Source organism: Seriola lalandi, unplaced genomic scaffold (genome assembly GCF_002814215.2).
Source record: "Seriola lalandi dorsalis isolate HSWRI2012SDOR001 ecotype SW California unplaced genomic scaffold, Sedor1 jcf7180002052034, whole genome shotgun sequence".
NCBI classification, from domain to species: Eukaryota; Metazoa; Chordata; class Actinopteri; order Carangiformes; family Carangidae; genus Seriola; species Seriola lalandi.
In genome coordinates, this window is record NW_019522587.1 from 58390 (window position 1) to 64806 (window position 6417).

The 6417-nt window shown below is 40.8% G+C and overlaps 1 long non-coding RNA gene across 1 annotated transcript; it reads left to right on the forward strand.

The window, feature by feature from the left end:
- Window positions 1-777: 777 nt before the first annotated feature.
- Window positions 778-6000, forward strand: LOC147819592 (uncharacterized). The gene is made up of 3 exons (XR_015436772.1): window positions 778-2025; window positions 2361-2545; window positions 3020-6000. It is a non-coding gene; the product is annotated as an uncharacterized LOC147819592 (long non-coding RNA).
- Window positions 6001-6417: the final 417 nt, after the last annotated feature.

The window sequence follows — 6417 nt, forward strand, 5'->3', positions numbered from 1 at the left end:
TCTGGCTCAACAGTGAGGGGCAGAATGTAAATTACCATCTAGACCAAAATTTCAGAGATAGCCAGAGTACTTTGCAACTAAAACCTCAGACAGAAAAGTGAAGAGTTTCGGTAGGTGGACTAATACGTTACGACAGGTGCCAATGTCCATCATATCACCGTGTTGATATGCATGCTGCTGCTGTAAGCCAACATGTCAGGCCCAGGCTTCCATTGCAGCCCCTGTACAGCTGACCAATCACTCAGCGTTGACAGGTTAAAACGGCGTTTTAAGCGGGATAGACAGTGTGGCTCAGTTACAACGACATACAGTACACTGTTTAAACTTGAAACAGTCTTTTGATAACAGCAACATCAAAGCTGTGTTCAGTGTCATTCAAGACAGCTTTGCAATGATCAAGGTGGATCTTGTTGGACTATGTTCATAAACGAGGCTACAAAAACACACATCATATAGTCTTTAGAAACTTGACGAGACATACTTGTAGCGGAAGGATCCTGTTGAAACTGTGGAACAAAAGCTGTGTATTTGTTGGCAAAGTAGAAGTCAAACATGCAGTATTACCGACAAACTATTTCTTAGTCCTGATTGTCTTTAATCATTTATTTCTGAATTGTTATTTCTTCATTCCATTTGTTTCTCTATGGTTGGTGCCAGAAGGTGGAATACTCATTAAATCTTACTGATGGGGGAAGATGCTGGGTTCATGCTATTTTGCATTTCAAACTTGTTTGATGTTTTCATTTCTACTCGGTCACTATGTTTTTTGTTTTTTTTGTTTTCTTTGTATTTTTTTTAACATTCTGATTCCCTTATTCGTTATATTTTTTTTCAGTAGGCAAAAGATTCATATGAAGGCTTAAAACAGGCTCTGTGCGGGACAGATAGCAGAAGGAATTAACAGCCATTTCACGCTAGCACCTCGGTGGCCGAGCAGGGCACTAGGAGAAGGAAGCAGCTTGGGTGCAGCCAGGGCACTGACGGCCCCCGAGACACTCTGTAATTGTACTACTCTGAAGAGCAGGTAGGTGTGCAAATTACCAAATGTGCCGTGTAAGCCCATTTCAGCCAGCTCAATCATCGTCAAGCATTTCCAAGTTTTGAGCAGTTTCATTTTTGGTTCATTTCTGGATTCCTCAGTGTCATGAATGGAGCAGAATTTCTCTGTTAAGATTAAAATACTACAGAGATGAAATGTAAGATGTGCCCTAGCTCTCTCTCCAGTGAACATTTTATTTTGAAAATACCAAGTAAATCACTTCCTGACTTGCATTAATAAACTTCCTTTGAGCAAAGGAAATTTCTATATTTAACTACTGTATGTATAGATATTTTGTTAACATGATGACCTGGAAAATTAAAAAAAAAAATTATACATACAAGAGCATAGGTTTATTTATACCCCTTCAATTAAATATGAGTGATAGAATATGTTGTCTACGTAGAAAAGGTGGAAAGATTTCTTTACATGTCGACCAGCATTATATTTCTCTTCACATTCCAAACCATCTTGTATTTCACTTTGCCTCTGTCCAACTTTTTAGCGACAGAAATTCCTTCCCTTTGATGTATTGCCTTTATATAAGAAAGTGTCAAACCTGCAGGAATGTGAAGGATTGCAGGGCGACCTGGGAGTGCCGCAGGGTGGGCAAAAAATACCAGCTGATGTCACTCGGGCTTCCGCTAACAGAGCTGCAGCCACTGTAGGTGGCGTCGGGGTTGGCGACCAGAGACAGAACAAAGGAAACACTGACCCCTGAGTGTGTGACATTAAGGTGACACTACAAAACAGGGTAGACGGTACACAGAGTAGGCCTGGCATTGAGCACTGTGATTTCTATCTGGCCTCTCCAAACATTCGCTGTCATCCACAGGCCACTTGTCGGGCAGGTGCCAGGACATCCAGGGCACAGGTCCTTTAAGCTGTCTGGTGTGGGGAGTAATGCTGACTGAGCAAGGGTTGGAGGTGAATAGTTCACACCACTGACCCAGAGCACTGGAACATTACCAAGGTCCTTACTCAAGGTAAGATCATTTAGAGTTAGTTTCTGTATCCAGCACCCTCAGTGCTGTGTAATATTAACAAATGTCACCTAAATTAAAGTAAAATACATAGCATTTTGGTTAAATGTGCATTTTACCTGTGTATTGTGGTTGGAAGTCAATGGCATATTAGAAAGTTTTGAGAGAGACACTTTGAGAAATATGCTTATTCACTTTCTTTTGGCAAGTTAGATGAGAAGATTGATGCCATTCTCATGATCAGTTAACATGAAGCAATACAGTATGTATCTATTTGCCTGCCAGGCTTGGTTCAGTGTTGCACAGCAGCATACAGGCTACTTTGATCTTGTGTGCAGATGGAGGAATACACCATGACTCCACAACAGGTACACAGAGGGGGCCCATAAAGAGACTGACAGGGCCGATAAGAAAACTTTATGGATGTTTTGACGGCTCACCAATGCAGCAGCACACCAAGATTTGTTCTGGCATGACCGGCACTGCATTTGCCATCTCCACATATCCAGGGGCATAATTATATGTAAGGTTGATGTCTTAATACTAATATCCAGTACTTGCATTCTGTCTATACTGTGTGGACAAAATCTTATTTTTTTTCCCAAATTGAGTGACATCTAAACACACAGGATTCTTGCTCTGACTTGATATGCAGCAGATTCTGTAGGCCACCAATCAAGTGGCTCACACAAGTTTCTGTTTCTCCATTACATTTTCACCCTGCTTTATGGCAATTCTTTGAATTTGCTTCGTAACATGACTGTATACCAAATGAGACGACATAGTATTATGTCAGGAATGTGGATTGGTCATTATGTACAATACATCGTACAGTACATTTATATTGGAATAATTCTACACAAATTTCTGGCTTTAAAACTAATCCTCCCCAAATATATAAATTAGCATATAAGCAAATTAAATGGTTTATTTAAAGGAAAATGATTTTACTTTACCAAATTATGATTTGTATTTATTCATTCTTTTGTCCCTGTAGATTTTCTGCTCTTTGGGGTCGGATGTTTTTCATGTTCCTCATCCTATTTTTCATCTATAAACCTGTCACAGTGAGACATTACAATAGAATTACTGTGTCAAGTCATGTTGCTTTGATGGCTGAACAAATGCCTTGGCAATAACAACAAAGGATAGGAACCAAAATGAGAGAAAAAAAATACACTTACTCCAGTGGCCACATTCCGCCACATTCTGTGGCTATGAGTGTCACTCAAATGACGCTCTGTTTGGAGCGCTACAGTGGCCACCAGCATCTATGGCGAGGAACGTACCTCAACTGTAAAATTGGGCAGGCATGTTGACCGCGAGCTTCCGCTTTGGCCTTTGCTCCTCAGTATTCAGCCACCCAACCAGATCAGAAGCAACACCGTCTCCTCCACTCATCTCACAGTAGAGAGCCTCTCTGCCCATTTCACTCAAGTGCTCATGGTCCGCAGTGCACCGATAAGACAACCTGTTGACGTGTGGCACCTAACTCTATGTGTCATGGTCTAGAGTGTTTTTCATTCTGTGCCTGTCACTGTGGTGGGTGGCCAGTTGCTACACTTGATTTGTTCTCTGAGCGGACAGAGATACTTCTGCTGTGTTGTTGAACAGAAAATGGAAAAAGAAAAGCGCTGAGATTCTCCAACATCAAGTAGGTGATTTTATTTATTTATTTAGCAAAATTGACCAAAATGCATCCCCTGTCTTGTTGACCTGCCACCCCCCTCAAAGAGTGCAGAGGCAGAGGGGTTGTTTGGCTGAATATGTAAGCATAGTCTGCCTGATTCATTGATCCTTTATCTGACTGAGGTTTGTGCAAGTTATAATCTATGGTCCCGACCATGGCTCAGAATTATCAGTAGCCTAACTGTGCTGTGATAAATCCATGCCGCTGTATGTGGTGTTGAAGTAGCAGACAGATTTGTAATTGTGCCTTTTTCTCTCTGTCCCACCTTTCCGTCACTTTCATCTTGGGTCTATAGTATTTTCAAAACTATAGAGTATAAACACTCAATTCTATTCCATAATTTATTAATTTATGATGAAAGTGACAAGTAGAAACGTGTGGTTGCAGTATTCCTATTACATTTCTTTAATATCTCTATAATCATTCAGTAGTGTCTGTGCTGCAAAAGACAATAATTACAGTAGAGAAGAAAATTAAGTGGATAAAATGGAGTAGAAACTTCACAGTTAAGGTTAAGGCATCCTGCAACAATGTCGTTTGAGACGTGTACATGGGTTTGTGCGTTGGTCGGTGGTGTGGGAGTAGTGGGGTACTCAAATTGGGCCACTCCCCCCTGTTAAAAAAATAACAAATCACCCACTGCTAACAGCAATCTATGTAAGAGTGTGACTGCTCTAGCTGTACTTTGACCCGTCACCCAAGCACAAGAGTAATGAATGTGGACTTGTAGGCCACCGTAGACAGACCGCTGGGCACAGGGACTAAAGATGAATAGTCAGTTCTACTTGAGCTTTGTCATGTGTGAAATCCTGGACATTTCTTCATATTTTCCTATTTTAAAGCTCCTACTGCTTGTGAAACACACACAGTCTTTTCCACTGGCATTAATTGATCTGGGAATACAATAAAGTCACTACAAATGAAAACACAAACATAGGATAGCAGGCATTTAGGACTTCATCCCTCATCTACTGAGGGAGCCGAATCAACCGGGCTCTTATCTAAATGTTGACATTTGAACTTGCGAGTAATATCTTGAGGAATTATGGGTTTAAGCCGCCCTTAATGGTCGAGCCGATGGATTGGAATCAGCAGTCATGCTGTAGCAGCAGACGTGCTGCCCCTAGAAACACAGAGAAGTGGAGAGGCTTGATGAATAATATATCCAAAAGGGAAGGCGATATGACAGCAGGAAATTAAACACACTAATACTGGGGACGGAGGACAGGGCGATCAGGACTTAATTAAAGACTTTGAGGAGTAGAGGGCATGATTTAAGGCCAGAGATATACTACTTTCCTGCTGACATCAACGACGAGCTAAGGATTATGGGGCATGGCAACTGGGTGTGTTTCGGGAGACCTTGTGCCCTCTTATGACTCCCATAATGAGCTGCTATTTCTGCTGTGGGATAATTACCACCATACACATGTTAACATGATGTAAGTGTCTGGAGAAGAGACAGTTTTCTAATAATACATGTGTTGGCAATGAGCTCTCACACAGACCTCTGTTGTTTAAACACAAGACCTCTTAGAAGAAACTAAACAGAAATATATTCAGGGCTTTCTTTTTTCTTCATGAGCAAAGCTCTGCTGTTTAATTATGTGTAGTACCAGCATCTTTCTTAGTAGAACATTCCTCTTGTACAGTAGCTATTTAATAGAGATGCACTACACATGACAGATGTTGGGGTGAAGCAGACAATCGCTCAGAGAAACTACAGGTACAATCTATTACACAAGAGAAATGAAAGAAAAGGGAAATAAAAACTCTACTACTCTCCCTCAGCTTTTAACAGCTGCATCATACATCTCTCTTGGGTGGGAGCACTGAAAAGACGACTCAGGCTGCTATTCATCTTTGGATGACATGTTTATTTTTATTTACACTTCCCGTCCGGTTATTCAAGCATAATTTTATTAGCAAATGCACATCTTTGCCATGGTGTGTAGAGCCTGTGTGTTTGTATTTACTGTACACTGTGAGGTTTTCATCAATTGACCTCATCTAATGACTCTGACATTAGGAGACACAGGTTTTCACAACCTTTTTGCACAGGACCACAGATGCTGAGTGAAATCATCTTCACCGAGAGGAATTCCAATGATACACACCCTGGATTTTATCATGAATCACCGCCATGTTTATGTATTACCTTGTGCTACATAATAATAAATAGTAGTGGTAGCAGTGAAAAAATATGAAAGAATAGGAGTACTGAGTTCTATCCTGCTGTGATGATTTTTGGCAAAAACTAATACCATTTTTTAAAATTCTTTTCACTTCACTGATGTTTCAGTAGCTCATCTGCATGTCAAGTTTTACTATTTTTATTTTGTGGAGCTCCAGCAGTGGATCTCCAGTCTTTGAAATGCTTTCATTTGAGGTTGCAATGAGCTGCTGTTGATACTGATTAAGGTTTTGTTAAACAGTTAATTTTTTCAAAGGTGAATGGTTGTTGCTGCGGCACTCATACAGGATGACTCAATAAGTCCTCATAAACATTGGACGATATTCTTGTCAAAGCAGACATAATGCCATTTTGAATTCTGAATTAAGCAACTAGGAGCAATCAACAAATGAAATAGGAACTGATGCTGATCTCTCTCATTCAGCTCTCCTCCTGTTCCACATAACTTACGCCCAACTGCTTCTCTTTCTCTGCACCTCTCTTTCCTACCTTCAGCCCCCCCCCCCCCCAA